The sequence below is a fragment of the Mauremys mutica genome, chromosome 7 (assembly GCF_020497125.1).
Source record: "Mauremys mutica isolate MM-2020 ecotype Southern chromosome 7, ASM2049712v1, whole genome shotgun sequence".
Classification (NCBI taxonomy): domain Eukaryota; kingdom Metazoa; phylum Chordata; order Testudines; family Geoemydidae; genus Mauremys; species Mauremys mutica.
The window spans coordinates 94,921,800-94,938,226 of NC_059078.1; the positions used below are offsets into that span (position 1 = coordinate 94,921,800).

Below are 16,427 nucleotides of genomic sequence, written 5' to 3' on the forward strand. Positions count from 1 at the left end.
CTGTACATGAAATTGCAGTCCTAGGATTCAGTGCTATACTCACATCTGTTCTTATTTTAACACATCAGTTTAACCATAGAGGTTCTTCTGGAGTATTATGACTGATAACTAGAGCTTGTTTTTGCTTGAGCTTTCCAGGATTTTAGCAGCTCATGTTTCTTTTCAATGTGAACAGCATGTACTGCCATGGCTAATTTAATTCATTCTGGCTGATGTGCAAACACACTTTGATAAGTGTAAACACTTGTATGTTGTTTCTTATTGAACATTGCCAGGTGACACATCATATATAATAACGGTACTTTTGGTTTGTCATGGTTATAGTTTAGCTCATAGAGCTGCTACATGAAGAGTAGAAAAGACTTTTCCTCTTCCCCCTTCCCCACCGTTGAGGGGGGAGAAGGGTGTTTGGACAGTGCTTTAGCTGACCTGAACAAAGCAGGGAAAACTTAACCTTGTTCCTACTTAGTTCAGAAAATTCATCGCATATAATTCTGTGGGTTCTGTTCCTCGATTTCCAGTTGACTGACTGTGGTAAGTGAGGGACACTTAGAGGGAAACTGTCAGATTAAAGTTGACCTCAAATTTAGACTTTTATTTAAATAAAGTTTTACAAAATCCAAGATTAATAGGAAAAAATACCAATACTGTTTTTAAAACAGATCAAAATTCCTGTTAGGTTTTGCAACTCAAACAATCCAAACTTTTGCTAGTGTGTGAGAAGATAAAAGTGAAATGGGAAACAAAGTGAAATTCATTAGTCTACCCTGCCTAAACTATGGTCTATGAAAAGTAGATTAATTTTATTTTTAAAATTACCAGTTTCATTAATTTATGGTGATTTCTGTAAAATAGATAAGAACACTTTAAAAAACCCACCCAAAATAAGCAGATAAAGCTATTCTTGTTCTGACAGTGCACATCTAACTTCTGTGCCTTGTTTAACTTTAAAATGAGTGTACTCTCCACCTCAAGAGGATGTGATGAAACAAGTTTGAAGGGCTTCGAGAATTTTGATTGTACCACATTATAAAAACATGACGATCTAACATTGACACTCACTTAAATCAGTGTAAGTATCAAATTTAGCCCAAAGTATTCTTATCTTCATGCTGCTATCTGAAACATTAGTAACATTGTAGAGGATTATATTGCAAAACGATCATTAGCGTTTTAGCACTGGAAAAAACATTTAATCTATTTTTAGAGATTGATGGCTGTTTAAATGATGCTGGTTCAAGTAATTAGAAAATAACGTCCTTCCTCCCTCTCTGCGTGCCCAAAGTACTAATTGGAACTCCTTATGCAATGCGTTAATGGCTAATAATGGCTATTTCAATCCATTTTGGAATTTGATTTTTAATTGCACTGGTGGAATGAGGATAATCAATGGGACACAGTAATACCAGGGTACAAAATATATCAGAAGGACAGAATAGGTTGTACTGGTGGGGGAGTGGCACTGTATGTGAAAGAAAGCGTAGAGTTAAATGAAGTTAACATCTTAAATGAACCAAACTGTACCATAGAATCTCTCTGGATAGTAATTCCATGCTCTAATAATAAGAATATAGCAGTAGGGATATATTACCGACCACCTAACCAGGATGATGATAGTGACTGTGAAATGTGCAGAGAGATTAGAGAGGCTATAAAAATAAACTCTATAATAATGGGAGATTTCAGCTATCCCCGTAGTGACTGGATACATGCCACCTCAGAATGGGATGCATAGAGAAAATTTCTTGACACCTTAAATGACTGTTTCTTGGAGTAGAAACCCACAAGTGGAAAGGCAGTTCTTGATTTAGGCCTAAGTGGAGCACAAGATCTGGTTCAAGAGGTGAGTATAGCTGAACTGGTGACGATAAAATAATAAAATTTAACCTCCCGGTGATGGGGTGGGGGACACCGAAGCAGGCCACCATGGTAGCATTTAATTTCAGTAAGGGGAACTATACAACAATTAGGATGTTAAACAAAAATTAAAAGGTACTGATCCAGAAGTGAAATCCTTTCAAGTTGCATGGAAACTTTTTAAAGGCACCATAAGTGTCTCAAATGTATACCCCAAATTAAAAAACATAGTAAGAGGACCAAAAAAGTGCCATTGTCGCTAACAACAAAATAAAAGAAGCAGTGATGGGCAGAAAGTTAAACTTTAAAAAGTTAAGTTAAATCCTATTGTGAAAAATAGAAAAGAGCATAAACTCAGGAAAGTGGAGTGTAAAAATATAATTAGGAAGGCGAAAAAAGAATTTGAAGAATAGCTAGCCCAAGATTGCAGGGGGGACGGGGAGAGCAAGAAATTTAAGTACATCACAAGTAGGAAGGCTGCTAAACAACAACCCCTGGGGCCACCGGGTGATGGAGATGCTAAAGGAGCACTTACGGAAGGTTAGCCATTGTGGAGACACTAAATGTATCATTTGCATCAGTCTTCATGGCTGAGGGTAGGTCCATACTTACCGCGCGGGTCGACGCGGTGAGTTCGACTTCTCGGAGTTCGAACTATCGCGTCTAATCAAGACGCGATAGTTCGAACTCCCCACGCGCTCCGGTCGACTCCGGAACTCCACCACCGCGACCGGCGGTGGCGGAGTCGACCTTGGAGCTGTGAAGTTCAACCCCGCCGCGTCTGTACGGGTAAGTCAGTCGAACTAAGGTAGTTAGTTCGACCCCCCCCCCCCCCCCCCCCCGTAGTGTAGACCAGACCTGAGAGTGTGAGGGAGATTCCCAAACCTGAGCTGTTCTTTTTAGGTGACAAATCTGAGGAACTGTCCCAGATTGAGGTGTCATTAGATGAGGTTTTGGAGCAAATTGATAAATTAAACAGTAATAAATCACCAGGACCAGATGGTATTCTGAAGGAACTCAAATGTGAAATTCCAGAACTACTAACTGTAGTTTGTAACCTATCATTTAAATCGGCTTCTGTACCAAATGACTGGAGGATAGCTAATGTCGGACCAATTTTAAAAAAAAAAGGCTCCAGAGGTGATTCTGGCAAGTATAGGCCAGTGAGCATAAATTCCATACCTGGCAAATTAGTTGAAACGATAGTAAATAACAGAATGATCAGACTCGTATATGAACACGATTTGTTGGGGAAGAGTCAACATGGTTTTATAAACACAAATAATGCCTCACCAATTTATTAGAATTCTTTGAGGGGAGTCAAATGTGGACAAAGGTGATCCAGTGGATATAATGTACTTAAATTTTCAGAAAGCCTTTGACACCAAAGGCTCTTAAGCAAAGTAAGTTTATCATGGGATAAGAGGGAAGGTCATCTCATGGATCAGCAACTAGTTAAAAGATAAGAAACAAAGGATAGTAATGAATTATCAGTTTTCAGAATGGAAAGAGTTAAATAGTGGTGTCCTCCAGGGGCCTGTACTGAGACCAGTATTGTTCAACATATTCATAAATGGTTTGGAAAAAGTGGTAAACCGTGGCAAAGTTTGCAGATGATACAAAACTACTAAAGGTAGTTAAATCCAAAGCAGACTGCAAAGAGTTACAAAGGGATCTCACAGGTGAAATTTAATGTTGATAAATGCAAAGCAATGCATATTGGAAGACATCCGAACTATGCATATAAAATGATGGGATCTCAATTATCTGTTACCACTCAAGAAAGAGATCTTGCAGTCACTGTGGATAGTTCTCTGAAAACATCCGCTCAATGTGCAGTGGCAGTCAAAAAAGCTAACACAATTTTGGGAATCATTAGGAAAGGGATAGATAAATAAGAACGAAAATATTATATTGCCTCTGTATAAATCCATGGTACATCCACATCTTGAATACCACATGCATCTCAAAAAAGGTATATTGGAATTGGAAAAGGAACATGAAAGGGTAATAAAAACTGTTAGGGGTATGGAACAGCTTCCATAGGAGGAGAGATTAATAAGACTGGGACTGTTCAGCTTGGAAAAGAGACCTTGAAGAGGGGAATATGAGAGGTCTGTAAAATCATGAATGGTGTGAAGAAAGTGAACAAATAAGTGTTGTTTATTCCTTCAGATAACTTCATTGGGTGATCCCCGGTTCTTGTGTTAACAGGCAGCAGGTTTAAAACAAACAAAAAGAAGTATTTTTTTTCACACAGCAGATAATCAGCCTGTGGAACTCTTTGCCAGAGGATTTTGTGAAGGCCAGGACTATAACAGGGTTCAGAAAAGAGCTAGATAAATTCATGGAGGGCAGGTCCATCAGAGAATATTAGCCAGCCTGGGCAGGAATGCAAAACTCTGAAGTGTCCCTAGCCTCTGTTGGCCAGAAACTGGGGACCGATGGTATGTTTCTGTTCTGTTAACTCCCTCTGAAACACCTGGCATTGGCCACTATAGGAAGACAGGATACTGGGCTGGATGGAGCATTGGTCTGACCCAGTATGGCTGTTGTGTTTGGTGTATCAGTACAGGTGGATCAGTAAACTTTACAGAGAAGCGCATAAGATATGTTTCTGGTAAATATTCTGTATATATGATTACATTGGAAGTAATTATTATAGCCATTTTTTTATTGAAATAGTTAACTAGACATCCTTCTGGTAAAAAATGTAAACCTAAAACGCAGTAATACAAATTTTAAAAAAATCTATATTGTTGACAAATGGAGCATGAATACTAAAAATATATTTTGTAATTAACTATACAGGCCTAAAACCTGCTGCCTTCACTTATACAAGTAGTCCTGTTGATGCTAGTGAGGCTACTTGTATGAGCAAGGCATGCAGGGTTGGGCCCCATCACTGTGTCTCAAGAGATATTGTGGGGGAATAGCCTGAATTTCAGACTTAAAACTGCTTAGTTTGAAATTCATATGAAAATGTTTTTTGTATTGTAAATATATTAAAATATCTTTGAAATAGTAGTAGCCAAAATACATTTATGTAAATTGCCTTTTCTCTTTTAAGGTTTTTGGATTCAAAACATAAAAACCATTACAAGATATACAATCTGTAAGTATGCTTTTATATCTACATCTTTCAAAACAATGTTATAAACATAGCTCATGAGTGAAAATGATTTCTTTTTATGCTTGGAGAGAACTGAACATACTGTTTTACAGATTTATTAAAACAATTATTTCAAGAAAACTAATTGAGAGCACTGTTACTTCATTTAGTAAAGTGTAATGAAGAAATTACATGGAATGCTGGTATGGGCTCGTGTTACTTGATCTACTTCAAGTTGCATGGCATAGAGCCCATAGAGCAATTCAAGTTGCATGGCATAGAGCAAATTCAGAAGTAATTCACATCATGGTTTCTGGTAATACATTAATGACATCTTCAGTGATGGAACTGCAAAATAGATATCTTCTGTTATTTTGAAATTTATTAAATAGCACTGTATCAGTAGTATACACTTTATTTAAACAGCTCTATTTTGCATTTACATGAACTCTTGCTATCCCCATGTGCAATTTTCAATAAGTCATTGCAACAGCTAGTGGAGTTGAGCTTGCCTTAGATTTATAGGTATAATGCTTCTGTGGATTGAGTAGTTATACATACGTTTATCTATGATCAAAATACTTTGTAGGAGTTTGCTAATCTCCTCTGTTGTCTTTTTCCTTTTGTTTTAAACCTGATCCTGAGCTTGTTTCTGCATTCTGAAATGTACAGTTATGTTAATTTCAGCTGAAGTTTGCGAATATACGTGTTTCAAAAATAAGGTGCAGGAAAAAGTAAAACTTAATAGGAGTTAAAATGAGGAGGATGTGATAAGAGCCATTGTTCCCTTAATACAGAGGAAAAACAAGAGCCTTTGATATGTGTTTTTTACTGTCCTGTTTTTAACCTGTCACTGTTTGTGCTAGTTTCAAATGACACGCTCGGTAATGAGCCGTTCAACACTCCCTGATCTTGTGACTAATATCAAGGCAACACGTCACTAAAAACTGAAGAAGCAGGAAGAAGTTAGTATTCTATTTCACATTTTTCCAGAAAAAAAACTGGCTCCTACAAACAGGCTTTGGGGGACAGAGGGGATGGAAGGATAAAAAAAAATCCTTCACTCAGTCTTGACCATTCTGGTTAGATACTAGCAAATCTGCAGGTATCTGCTGTGTATCCACGGATGTGGATATCCACAGACCATTTTTGCAGATTGCAGCATGGATGTGGATATAAATTTTGTATCTCCACAGAGCTCTGCAGCACACACTCACCCAAACAGAGCGGCTGTCACCCAGCCTGCAGGCTCCAGCTCAGCTCTCTGAATCAGTGTGTTGGACATTCTGGGAGTTGTAGTCCCCAGCTTGCCCGGAAAGAGGAGGTAAACTACAACTCCCAGAAAGTAGTGAGCCAAGCACCATTTTGAAGGTGAAGTTCTTCGTTAAACAGGCAGGCGGCAATGGCTACGTGCATTAGAGCTGCCGCAACTGCGTAGGGGTGTCCGAGCCCCCCATGGGGAGGGCGGCGCTGCATAGAAGGACCCAGAATTGTAGCCTCCCTGGCTGGAGCGGGGAAGGAGGTACAGAGGGGGCAGCAGGCCTCTAGGGAGAAGTGGAGCTGGGGGGTAGGGGGATGGTTGGGGGCTTGACACAGCCCTGTGTCACTGCTGCACAGTGACCTGAGGAACTGTTTAGAGCCCTGCAAATCTGCAGATATCTGCGGCTCGCAAATCAGATGCGAATACCTTTTTGTATCTGCGCATTTCACTCTTTCCCTGCTTGGTTAACTCAAGACTGGTGCAGGTGACTTAATGTCCCAGAATCTCCAAATTTACTCTTTGGATGAGGCTTTCATGTGAAAAATGTGCCTAAAGAGGTTCTCTTTCTTCCCCCTTCTCCCCCCCACCCCCCAGAAGTGAATTGATTGGGAACAGGTTCAGAATAAAATGACTCTACAGCTATGGTAAACATATTTTTTAAATGCCACTCATTTGTGTCGAGAATCCAGGAAATCTCTTAATTCTTATTACATGGACAAAATCTGTACAAATGCTTACACTAGGTAATCATAAATTTAAGTAGGATTATAAAAGGGGTAATTCACAGTATTGGTCTCCGAGGTGGGAAAAGGATCAAATGCTAGCTTTTGGGCACCGTTGAGGGGCACGTTAGTTATGGCATCTATGTATATCAGTCCCCAAGACATTCCTTCCCATTGTAGTTACTAACTTATAATTTAAAAATGAGCAAAGTTATTGACAGTACTAATTTTCTTACTTGAGTATTGAAAAAATGAGCTGGGGTCCTGTGGAAAAAATTTGATCATGTAATTAGACTATCATAACAATGGTATATGTGAACTTTTAGTGCTTGACTTTGCAACCTCAAAGTTGTTTTAATGTAGTTTGTTGTATGAAATCTCAAATAGTATCTACATTAGACAGATGCATCAATTTAACTTATGGTTTCTAAACCATTTTAGTTAAATTGGTGTTCAAATTGTGCAGATAAAGCCTACTGTAACAATTTGGCATTTCACTTCCTAGAAAATATTTGTAAATTTAACTGTTTTCTTCTTTTTTAATTCATTCTTTCCTGTCCTTCACTCTTACTTTCTTGTATCAGACATCTTAAACCACTTGCTCTTAGTTTCCAATATTCTTATTTAACCCATGTTTTCAGTTTTATCCTCTATTTTCATATACCCCAAAATTATAATCTCATTTTATTCCCAATCTTTCCTTTGTTCCCCATCCTCTTTAATATACCTCTTTTGTACTTGTACACAACTTCTTGCAGTCTTCTCCTTTGAGTAATTAGTTGTGAGGCTGTTCCTTTGTGTGTCCTCTTACTTCTATGCAAAGTTCCTCACCATGGGGGAAGGTGGGGGTTTAGTTGGCTCTGGCATGAAGCCACATGCTGAAAACAGGCTGTTGCCTTCTCTTTGGCCTTGAGACCTGTCAGCCAAGTTGATGGATAATATCTCATGTTTGTATGACAGCCAGGAAGGTGCAAATTGCTTGCAAGTTAAATCATGGCCATTTTAAAGCTTAAGTGACTTTTCAAAATTTTGAAGCCACTCAAGCTGCTAGGGATTCCTGATGGCAAGATTGGCTACAAAAACACAGCTGGAGCTTGGATGAATTAAAAAAAATTGAAGTCTCAGAGGCTCGTTTACTGTCTTACATTTTATTACAGTTCTAATTGGATTTTTAAACAGAAACGTAAAATTCTAATTGTGGAAAGAATAGGTAAGATTTAGTACTTTAGTGTCAGTGTGCCTCATGCGTGAGATTGAAATCTTGCATAGCAATGTCTGAGGCTGTGTGCGCGCCTGGTGCCTTTTTGTACTCCTGTACAACTACATAAAAGATGGATCAGCTGTGGCCCTCCCACCATTCCCTCTCATCAAATATGACAGCAAGATGGAATATAGTCCAATCCACTACTCTGAGAGCTTCAAAACTTTTGTGTTTTTAACAACAAACTGCGAAGAACTTTGTCATCTCCATTTCTTCAAATTGGATGTTTCCTTAAAAAACAAAGCAAAAACCCCACACTGGCAATTTCTCAGTATATACCCCCTTCAAGCAAGATGTGGATGGCATTAAGTTGGCCAACCTCAACATGGCTAGTACCCTTACAGAATGCTGCACTGGCCATGTTGGGCACCATCATTCCATGTGTACTGGAGCAGATCCCCCTCCCACACATTGAGGAAGAGAAGATTTCACTCTACAGTGGCATCATTAGCCAGGCCACTCACTCATGTCAGACTTTGATCTCTAGGAGCATGTGACAATGGAGGTACAACAGCCACCTTAATCTGTACCTAAGGGAATCATCACCACAAGTTGGGTAACTGGACTTCAGAGCTTCCTGGTCTGGATTACAGAGACTTTGGATACGGAATCTCAGTAATCCAGTAAAAGTCCCTAAAGCTATTTGAAATACTAAGCTTTACAACCATTGCCAGGATCACCCTCCCAGTCAATGAGGGTATACTTGAGCTGTCAGTGGTACTATGGCACACCCTGACAACTTTGCCCTATACATGTATATGAGTGGAAAGGAGATATCAGGTGATTTCAGAAGGCTTTGAACACGTCTAAACTCTGGGGTCTCTGGTGGTATCAGCGGTACAAGAGAAGTCTATGCTCACAAAAGGCACATCAAAGGAAAAGGACTTCTTAAAACAAACAAACAAAAAAAAACAAACCAACCCTCCAAAACCAAAAACCTTGAACCTCTTCAGACACAACAGATATTCTTCCACCTCATTGCAGCTCTGCATTGTGAACTACAAAGCCCTGTTTGCAAAATGTAACTTCCTCAGCTGGGAAAGATAAATTACTTCTGTCTGAAATTCTCCAGGAGAAAGGGGTGGAACTGAAATGGATTATAAAAGGGCTAGGTGGTGGTCAGAAGAGCATTGCAAATGACCATGGATGCGTCCAAATATGGTTTGAGATCGATGACCATGGCTGTCGTCATGAAGAAAATCTTATTCAGTCATCCTGAAATGACTGCTAGCATTCAGGCTTCCCGAAAGAGGTGCAAGCCACCAGAGAGGGACCTGCCTTTTGAAGGGACGGAGCTCTTTTAGATGCAGAACAGAGGAAAGCAGCCCATTTACTGAAGGACTCTTGGGTCACATTAAGATTTGTAGGGATCTATACACTAGCTTCTATCAGAAACAATACAAATAGTAAGCTCAATAAGAGGCACTTTCCTTCTCCTAGAGCAGACAACCGAAGTATCTGCCAAGGAAAAGACCATATACTAGAAGAGCTGACTATTATAGTCTTTAGGTTTAGTTCTATTATAACAGGCAAACAGATATTGATCATCACCAACAGCTACCCGATTCATTTCTACATGATATTCCCCACCTGTCCCTCAAGAGACTTTGCATGAGAGCCTATTCAAAAAAAAAGTTGCCCTTGTTGCTTCATCTAGGAGCAGAGGAGGGAGATACCTCAGAAGTACAGAGGAAGAGACTCACTCCTGATACTTTCTTATCCTGAAGAGGAAAGGGATCCTATCCTAGACCTGAGGAGACTGAACAGATATATATGCCGCCTCAGATTCAGGATGGTAACCCTTGCCTCCATCATCTCATCTTTTCAGGATCAAGACTGGATCTGGCTGTCCTCTTGCAAGACATGTGCCTCCACATAGCTATCAGCCTGGCCAATAGGAAGTACTTGAGGTTCACAGTGGGGCCAAATCACTATCAGTACAAGGTACTGCCATTCAGACTCTACATGGTATCGAGAATCTCCACAGAATACCTAGTGGGTGGTGGTGGTGGCAGCCCATCTGAGAAGACAGGATCCACATCTACCATTACACTTGACTGATCAGAAGCAGATCCCAGCAGGAGACAGCAACAGGCCAGAATATATACATTTACATGCTTTCTCTCCTCCTTTTTGCCTGACTTAGATCTCATGGTGAGTTTTGAAAAAACTCTCATCCCATCACAGATTATAGAGTTTATAGGAGCTATGATCCGTTCCAAGCCAGAGAAAGTATATCTGCACAAAGACAAGTACCTGTTGTTGTGAGGGCTGCTACCAAGATAAGATAAAACCAGCCTATAACATACATGCTTGCCTTGGGATATTGGACCACATGTTGGAATGTGTACATGACCCTGTTTACCAGAGTTCATCTGTGGCCCTTATAATTCTGGCTCAGATCAGTCTACTCTCTACCAAAACACCAGAAGGTCAGAGTACCACCTCATGTTCTTGCAGAACTGGGATGTTAGAACCCAAGAACATGTAGGGGCATAGTACTGTTTTCCAGCTCCCTCCCTGACAAGGACACTAATCATGGGTATTTCAGCAACAGCTTAGAGAACCCAACTGGACCACCTGCAAATACAATGGCGTTGGCCCTCAGAAGACTTGAGACATTACTCAGACATCCTGGAACTCAGAGCCATCATATTAGGTAGGAATGACATACAAGTTGTCCTCCAAAATTCCAGTGCAGCTCCTGATGGACTGTGCCCCAGCAATGCACTGTATAAACAAGCCATGAATTGCCATCTCATCAACTCTTTGTAAGTCATCAAACTTTGGACATAGAGCCGTCAATACAAGATCACCCTGATGGTTCTCCACATCCAAGGTGTCCACAACAGTCTGATGGATTTCTTGAGTAAACTGGTAACAATCATAAGTGGTCACTGAAGAGGTCCATCATAAAACAGATATTCCATTGTTGAGGGAGAGAACTGTTTGCCACCAAGCACAACACCAAGTGTCAGAACTTTTGGTCTAGAGGAGCCATGAGCTTGGGGTCTTTACGAGACAGCTTCATTCTGCAGTGGAATTGAGGTGTGCCTTTTCTTTGATTCTCCTGGTCCCTCATAGTGATATCTGAAATCAAATGAGTCAGAACCATCATCATTTGCATAGCTCCTTACTGGCGAGGGTAGTTTTGGCCGACAGACTTACAACAGATGTCTGTTTAGTTGCTTGCTCAGCTGCCAGACTGCCTGGACTAGATATCGCAGTACCACAGTCATATACTTCAGACCTGAAGTTACTACATCTGACAGGCTGGATGTTGGCTGGCTAAGTACCATGGATAGCAAGTTCAGGGTATCCTTTTACAAAGCAGGATGACATCTACCAGAAACACTTGTCTTAATGGAAAAGGTTTTTGATGTGTGGCCCAACATAGCTTTCACTCTGCAGGCTATACCATCAAAGATCCTCAACTCCTTGCTGCCTACCTTTTAAAATGCTCTGGCCTAGAGTTCAGTTCCATTAAGGTCCCCCTTGCAGCGATCTCTGCTACCCATCTAGTGGTACAGTTATGCTTGGTCTTCTTCTTGAGTTATGGTCATGGGCCCTCTCTTTGAACCTGTCAGAATGCTCTTTCCTTCATCTCACTCTGAAGACTGCATTCCTACTTGCTTTATTCCTTTGGTTAGGAGAGCAACTCTGAGCACTATGGCTGATACTTCCTATATAATCTTTCATAGAGACAAGGTGGTATTGAAACCTTACCCAAAGTTCATCCCCAAAGTGGCCTCCAATTCAGATGGAACTCAGTTAACTTGTATTCTTTCCAAAGTCCCACTGTACACTGGAAGAGAAGGTAAACACTGGATGTTTTCAGAGTGTTGCTTTACTACATTGATTGAACTAAGTAGTTCAGATTGTCTACCCACTTATTTCCGGCAATAACTGGCCATTCCAAAGGCCAATCCATCTGAGCTCAGAGAATATCTATGTGGATAACACAATGTATCTCATATTGTTTCCAGTTGGCTGGTATATGTGTGTCTCACGGCATCGGGCTCAATCCACCAAAGCTCAAGTGACATTCTCCTCCTGCTTCAGAAGTGTGCCAGTTTCTGAAATGTGCAAGGCAGTGACATAGAGTAACCACTGATCTTCACCAAACATTTGTGCTTTGGACTTAGCCACAAGGGCAGATGGCGAGTTCAGGACAGCACTGTTCAACTGATGCAACTGGTACTCCTTATTTCACCCTCCAGAAGGAGTACTACGTACCTGTCACCTGCAGTGGGATCCACACTGACATACTTGAACAGTTTTTCTTACCCTGCAGTTCTTTGAGATGAGGATGTCTGTGTGGACCCTATAATAGATCCTCCTTCTCTGCTTTCAGTGTCTTCAGCTATTGGAAGTTTCAAAATGTGAGGGAACTGAGGGAGAGTCACAGCCACTCTGCCCTTTATGCCCTTGTACGGGAGCAAAAGAGAACAGGGTGCATGCATGACCTTGATGAACACAGCTATTCCAAAAAGTCTGATCTTGCTCATGAAGCATATGCATACTTAAAGGGAGATTTACAATGACTACAACATCTTAAAGAATCACAGTTACTGTAGGTATCAGAGGGGTAGCCGTGTTAGTCTGGTTCTGTAGAAGCAACAAAGAATCCTATAAGGTGCCACAGGATTCTTTGTTGCAGTTACTGTAGGGTAACCATTATTTTTCAGCAAAATCTTTTGAGTTTGCCATAGCAACTTAACCAATATTTTAAACAAAATATTCTGAATTTCATGGACCAAGTCTAGCTGTGGTGTTGAGCTGTAAAGGTGATGTGGACTTAAGTTTTTTTTTCTTGGCTTTCATATGCTGATCCTTACATACAAAAGTGTGATAGACACCTTAGACTTACCTAACATACTTACGTTGAACTTTAATCTTTTCTTTTTAGATGTGCTGAAAGACATTATGACACCGCCAAATTTAACTGCAGAGGTATGTTTGTGCTGCCTAGGGTCTAGGCTATTGGCTTTTTTCCCTTCCAATCTCTCCTTTTATTTTTCTGAACTAAGGAACAAAGTAAAACTGTCAAATATTAATGTAGTGTTTGGGGGGAGAGAGAAGAATGGTATTAACATAACTTAAGATTCCTTCATGAGAAGCTTACTGTGGTGCTTGACACTGTGTAGAAAGTATATTCTTAGCAATTATCTGTCATGGGCTAAAAACACAAATAGTTGAAATTTCAGTGTGTAAGCCTGAGGTTATGACTTAAAGCTGATTTTAAAACCACCTATGAAGTACTCCTTTTAATTTGATCAACACTTAGTTTACCAAAAATGGAGACTTTTACTGAAATTGGGACAAAGGTCCTTTCTAATATACAAGAGTCCATAGAATGAAAATGGAGAATAAGCCATGCTTACTGGTCAGAAGGTACATCTACACTGCAATAAATAACCCGTGGCACCAAGTCGCAGAGCCCAGGTCAGCTGACTTGGGTTTGCAGGGCTTGGGCTGCGAGGCTAAAATTGCAGTGTAAACGTTCCTTCTTGGGCTGGAGCCTGGGCTCCAGTCTGAGCCTGAAAGTCTATGCAGTAATTCTTAACCCCGCAACACGAGCCTCATCAGCCTGAGTCAGCTGACTCAGGCCAGCCACAGCCATGCTGTGAGTCTTTTATTGCAGTGTAGCTCTGCCAGAAAGTTCTGGAATCAGGGCTTCCCCTATATAAGGAATTAAAACTACATAACACTTCAGTATTCTGCCGTTGTTTAAATGGGGCAGCTCAGTGTCACTCTGCTTTGGAGCTTTGCCAGCTAGTGAAGGGATGTTTTGGGTGCTACTGAGAATTCTGCCTGTTGACCCTCAGTTAACTGAAGTCTTTTGGTAGGACACCTGCTGAAAGTAAACGAATGTTGCTGCTTCATGTCAGCACTTTTCTCTAGTGGTGGCTCTAGATTCCTACATGTTAGCATTGGCAGAGGAGTCTCTCTGGACACAGTGCATTAGTAGTTCACTTTCATACCATGGTTCAGAATGGGTATATAGAATGGGTGGATAGATAAATAGAAGCTCTTCAGCATGGATGTCTTAAGAGCATTTGAAGGAGCTTACTTTGCTTCAGATGGCACTCTAAAGGGAAGCACCTCCAGCATGTTATCTAACAGAGTGGATTTTAGCGTTAATGGGCCATGCTGCAACTGTAATCCCTGAGACTCCAATCTAAGTTCATTAGGATCTCCAATACCCTTCTTCTTATCTAGTCAGTGGTGGAGTCTCCTTCAGTGTTTGTTCCAAAATTTTCCAAAGTGTGGGGTGTGTGCCCCAACTGGGGAGCATGGACAGAACTCTCAATCCTATTCCTGAGTCTGTGTAATTTTTTTTAGTAGAAGCTAAATCTCTAGCTGTTATGGTTGCAAAGGAAACCATCAGAACACAATCAGAGTTTAACTGATTCTGCAGTGTCTGCCTGGGTTTACAGAGAGGCAGAAAAATTCATTTCAGTGAGTGCTAACTCATTTGTCACTTGTGATTCTTTAAATGTCATCTTAACTATTTCACTGATTGTCAAAACATGTAAGGAAGGAGAGGAAGCATCCTATTAAGATAGATTCCAGGACTTCCAAGAGTAGGAGGGAGTTGTGCATAAATGAATTTGTGTGGGCCTTTAATAATACATGGCCAGATGTCGTCATTGCTTTCATTTTTATTTTGCATTATGAAGCAGGAGCTTACATTTCGAAATCACTGATTTATTGAAATCCTTTTACTCTAGAATATTATGAAGAGTCCTTAACACAGTTGAATGTTTATGAATCATCCCAGTTGCTCTATCTTGCCTTAGCTGAGGTTGCTCAGTTAGTTGCATTACTTTTTGTATTTTTGTCTTTTCCCTTTCATCACAAAAACAGTAATCCACCTTTGATATCTGAGAAAGTGACTCTTAGACTCCCCTTCTTCTATACACTTTGCCTTTCCATAGGAGAAGAGGAAGCTTTAGTAATTAAGGTACTCAGAAATGAAGTGATTTTGGGTGCTCAACATGAAGCATCTCGAAGATGTCTGATATTCAGACAGTGGGTTGTCAGCCAAATCAAGTATCTTCCTTCTGGGGCAAACGAAGTCCAAAACAAAATGAAAAGCTATCCAGAACAAGACCATGACCCCCTGTAGACCCATAGCTCTTAGCCTAGGTTTGTGTAACCTTTAAGTCCTTTCCTCTCAGTATTGTCTCTCCTTATTTCAGCGATCAAGCTATCTTTCACCCGTCTTATGTTTCAACTTCCCTCAATTCTTGCCAGTGTGTAGGGATTTTCCCACAATCTTTAGGTTGGTGGTGTAGAGGAGCTTGGGCCCTCCCAACTACTTCAGGATCTAGCCCTTGCCCTGGGTCTCTGAACGGGGAATCATTTGGGCATCCCAAACTCCAAATTGTCTTGCTGCACTTTTTCCTAGGGCCATTTCATACATTTGCCTTAGGCCTTCTCTGGAATCTTCAGCTGAGCCCTTCCTAGGCCTATGGTTCCTTCTCGGCAAGGAACCATGTGAGCCTTGACTCAGCTCTAGTCCCTGGAGAGCTTTCACAACAAGCTGTTCTTCTCTTGGAACTTTCTTCCGGGACTTCCTTTGTGGCTTTCTCTCCAAAGGGAACCTTGGCTGGTTCTCATCTAAAATGGAACCTACCTCCAAATTTTGGTGGCAATATTCTTAGATACAGCTCAGAATATTGTCTCCCTTACCAATGTCATGTTGGTAGTGGCTAAAGGTTTGCGCTTCCAGAAGACAAAGGGGATATCCTGTGCTGTGAGCCTATAAATTGTCCTTGCAGTTTTTTTCCAGACAAAATAGTACTCTGCACTGCACCAGATTTTTCTGCTAAAATAATCTCATGATTCAACCATAATAGTCATCTCTCTTCTGCTCTCATGACCTAAACTGTCTCTTCCAAAGGAATTTACATAACCTGAATGTATGACAAGCCAATAAAAAAGACTTGCCCAAAATTGGATGCTTTATTCATTCTTTGTTGGCCAAAACTAGAGAGAGAGCTTCCAACGTGATAGTTTCTGACTAGATCTGAGTGGCGATTTGTGCAAGAGCCTGTCTGTCCTCAAAGTCAGTGAGGGAGCCTGTTGGGCAGAGAAAATACAGCTTTGTATGACTAAATATACTGAGCAGCAATATGGATATTATCTATTTTTGTTTGACACATTGCAAGATAGGTGTGTTTTGTTTTTTGGGTGCTGCAGTCTCCT

At 40.6% G+C, this 16,427-nt stretch overlaps 1 protein-coding gene across 1 annotated transcript in view; it reads left to right on the top strand.

The window, feature by feature from the left end:
• Positions 1–16,427, top strand: part of PTEN (phosphatase and tensin homolog) — a 70,577-nt gene that overhangs the window by 12,538 nt on the left and 41,612 nt on the right. Inside the window, exons 2-3 of the mRNA XM_045023799.1 lie at positions 4,928–4,972; positions 13,123–13,166. The gene's annotated coding sequence lies outside the window, so the exon portion shown is untranslated. The remainder of the gene's footprint in view (positions 1–4,927; positions 4,973–13,122; positions 13,167–16,427) is intronic.